A 4403-nucleotide genomic window follows, 5' to 3' on the forward strand; every position below is an offset into this window, starting at 1 on the left:
TAACTCATATGAAACATTGAAGGGAGCTGTTCTATATGTACTGTATATACGAGCAAATGTCACACCTCCGTATCCTTTGATCATAGTTTGGATATGAAATCGCCGTAGCTAAAGTCAAGGGTAACAAGAAAAGAAGAGTGACATATTTGCTTGCTAAATTAATGGCCCATGGACGCGATGGAATTGAGCCTATGTAGGCATCGGAACTTGTTGGCCGCGCAAACACAATGTCGGACACATGAAGCCATGGACACAAACACATTCTTTGCTTTAGTCCATTTATACGTTGATTAACATACATTGACCGTGGGTTGGAACTATCATGATTGGAGTAAAAGTACGATTGGTTCCGCTCTAGCTCGCCTCATCTCGGCTGATCGAATTGTTTGATGCTGTTTCCTTTCTCTTCAGGTGATTAATTGAGATGAGAGCGGAGCACATCATAAATGCCATTAAAACTTGATGTCTGGGTTGGGTTTGATAAGATCGAGAGCATGATTCAGGTCATGTTGTGGGTTCGTGTGCCTTGGAATAGAAATGGAAATGCATAGACATTACTTTTCAGGGTCGCCATTACATAAATTGAAGTCGTTATGACACTGACATTGAGTCTATAGCGATAGCAAATGCACACAAAGCTCAAGACAGAGTTTCATTGGTTTTTTTTCTCAACTGACACTTGGTCAAAAGTTGCGTTTAAATTGAAAGTAAGTAAAAAGACGCCATCAAGGATGTTTTGAAAGATGCTATCAGCCCGATAGTTTTGTAGCCAACTAAGTTTGTGAGATATCATTATCCCGAACAATGTGGGGAAAGTAACAAGCATGGACAAGATGAAATGAAATCCAGATGCATCTCATTTTTAGTCTCATTCAAAAAACTAAGAAATTGGATGAGAAGGAGGACATTTTCTTGGTTGTTATGATTAATGCCGTTGTGTCGTTCAATCCTTGGTTCCACTTGACATACTACTGTAGAATGCCCTCTAACGAAGCACCAGGGTATGAATTTTCAATGACTTTTCCTAACAACCATTTCTTGATGAAGGAGGAGAAAAGCAAAAAAAAAGGCAACCACCAACCTTGTTAGCTGTCACAAAGGTATTCGCAAGCGATTCACAAGGGAGCGAAATATGCCGTTGCTAAACAAAATCATATCTAGTATGTAAGGTTGACCTTCAAACTAATGGCGAAAGTGCAAGGTGCATGACAACTGCATTCTGCACACTCACCAACAGAGGCATTTGCATGAAAGAAACAACGACGACAACAACAACAACAAGAGCAGCAGCAGCAGCAGTAGCAGCTACTCAGGAATGTACTGAAAATGCACTTCTTGCTCTTAATGTACAGTATCCCGCACAGTAAATGTATGTAATGAATGGCTCCCTTTCATGATTGACAAGTACATTTGAGGAGTGGCTCGAAATAATTCCAGAACAACAAGAGGTTTAGCTGTATACTATCTCAGACCAATCATAACAACGGTCGAAATAGTGAAATTTTTGGTAAGCAGCAAAATTTTCACTATAACGGGGTTCCACTTTTTGAGGTCAAAAAGGGTGCACAGGTGTTTGTATAATATTGGATATTGTGAAGGCACTTTTTTTGAAATTCAACATCATTCGTTTTCTTTAATCTCGGAGAATAAAACAAACAAAAATAATTCTCACGCTGGAGTATCTTTTTAGAGTTCCCAAGTTTTATTTTCCAAGTTTTTCTAGAGTCGTCCAAGCATTGTGAAGAATTGTAAATGAAGACTTTTATCTCTTTTCTCTCATGAGCGCTTTACGTATAAATGTTTTGAATCTTCTCAACTCTGAGATTGGTAGCGTGCTTTACTTTGGGGAACTAAGCATATTGGCAGCCCTTAAAAAACCGTCGCCAATACAAATAAGGGACCCGAGAGAAAAAATAGTCTATTCAGAGAACTACTAAGGTTTCGTAATACTTTCACATATGTACGCTGCACTGAAGATGCTTAGCAAAAAAAGGGGAGCAGAGGTCATCTGATTCTTAAAGGATTACGAAACCTCAGTTCCGCAGGGTGGCCAAACCTTAATATTATGTAGGATTTAAACACAAGATGTATTTCACAATAACGGGATTTTCACAAAAAACGAGGTTCACTATGGCAGGGCTCTACTGTACTTGGCTTTGATGAAACCCTTGAATTTGCATATTCATCGTGTATCATTGAGTCCTTCCACAGGTATTTACTCTTTGTACTTTAGTAGTTTGAGTTTCCTCTCATCTTGGCTTGCTCAATACAAGTAATAATGAGGCTAGAGAGGCTAGGGGTGTACAATACTCGAAAAGGTGCGAAAGGTGCCTGATATTGTGCGACTTCGGAGCTATCCATGAACTTTGTCCTAACCCACGTGTTAGGATCAATTGCGGTGACCTTAGGGGCCCTTCAAGGCCCTGAAAACCTCTGTACAATTTGCTTACCTCAAATATTCGCAGGGACTACGTAAGGCGTTAATTCTGTAGTGGAAGGTAGATCACACTTGGACAAGTTTTCGACCAAAATTGCTGATCAACTCTACATTCAGGGACTAACCAGAACTGGCAACTTTAATTCGCTGATGAGTCATACAAATTATGAAAAATTGAATAAGAATGAGCGTTTGTAATCTGTGATTGTTGGGGTATTACATTCCCAGTAGCGTTAGGGAAGTTCGCAAAATAGAGCAGACTGCCATTCTGAATGTTATGAAACCGATATGAAACTAGAGAAATCTGTTCATTCCTAACTGGACTCGCTCGGCCTTTAGTCCATCAATCGAATTGTAAAGGGAGCCTTACATAGGGGTATCATTTTCAAAACCTCACAACCATAAAACTGTGAAAATATTTATCACTTTTCGTGCACTTACTTTTCTTTGTAAGATTTTTCAATATCAATTTGTTACTACGTTGTTGCTACGTAATAAGACCTTATATTAAATGCTTGATAAAGTGATTAAATACGTTTGATCACTTTCGGTACACATATACGAGTAGAATGCCCCAATATTCGGTCGTCATTTATAAGAAGGACCCAAAATACAGCCACTTATTTCATCAAATCCATTTCAAGTTTCGGTTCACATAATATTGGGAAAGATGGCCACTAGCCATATTAATCTCTTTGAAATTATGAGACTTACTCATAGAAGTTTCTTAAAAATGTATTCATAATTTAATTTGTCAAGTTGCTATTTGAGTGTGCATGTAATTTTGCTCCTTTTTTCCCACGTTTTTATTTATTTCTGTGCATCATGATCAGATGAAAGATTAAGTCCTCGGCCCGAACATTTTAGCATTTTTGGGTGTTTGGGGGTTTTCTTGGCTTTTTTAACTGCTGCAAAGAAAGGAGTTGGTGTAGCCGAGCGGTCTAAGAGGCAGCGTTAATAAGGCAAAAATCCTCTCCCTAGGTGTCGTGGGTTTAAACCCCGGTGCCGGGAGTAACCATTTTTTATGGGAGGAGACGTGGTGTAGTGGCTAGCGCAGTTTCCTAATATGAGAGAGGTCCCTGATTCGAGTCTCCTCACCGGCTTTTCTCAAGGAAACTTTTAGACGCTAACCACACCCACAGACGGAGAACCAAACTGATACCGGACTTGAAACTGCCTATCGGAATTTGGACTTGGATGATGCGATGGCTGGCTTCGCTGGCCGGGCGAGGTGCACCCTCCGACCCTAGCACCCCTAACCAAAAAAAAAAAATCCCCTGCCTAATCAAAATGAAAGATTATGATTTGTCTAGCTGTTGCCACTACAACACTTAGTAAATTTGGTCTACCAACGAATTGAATAGAGGAAATTCAATTCCCTCTTTTCGGATTGGGAAGAGCTGCCAACAAAAAAGAATGCTACATATGCCGTCATGGGCATGATCCGACCCAAAATTATTTTGTAAACAAAAGTTCCCTGAGCAGCAAAAGTAGTAAGCTCCAGAAGAGAGGCAATTGTTTACCATGACATTTGTATCTATTGAAAACGTATCCTAATGTCTAAAATGTTGATTTCTCGTGAACTCAAGTGAGTGCAGTTGGGTGCCAAGATGTTACAAGAGAGAAAATGCGGCAAAGAGGCTAAAAGGGGCTAAAAATGACCTTTCCCCATACCATAGCAGCAATTCTTTTTCTCATTTTAAAACAAAAGAAAAATCATTTCAGCTAAAAAGGCAACTTTTGTTAGAGGTCTACTCAAATTGTCTAATGAACTTTTTCCCTTGATTGAGTTTGCCTATTCGTTTTTATCTTGATCTTTAGAAATGTCTTTCTAAACGACATAATTGATATCTCAAAAGGGAACAAATTCAAACGTTGAACATGATGTTCATCTCCCTGAATTCCAGTAAAGTCAAGGAAACTTTCTAAATTAAAGACGAGGATATTGTCGTAATAAGCATGTTGC

This window comes from Tigriopus californicus, chromosome 10, assembly GCF_007210705.1.
Source record: "Tigriopus californicus strain San Diego chromosome 10, Tcal_SD_v2.1, whole genome shotgun sequence".
NCBI lineage: Eukaryota > Metazoa > Arthropoda > Copepoda > Harpacticoida > Harpacticidae > Tigriopus > Tigriopus californicus.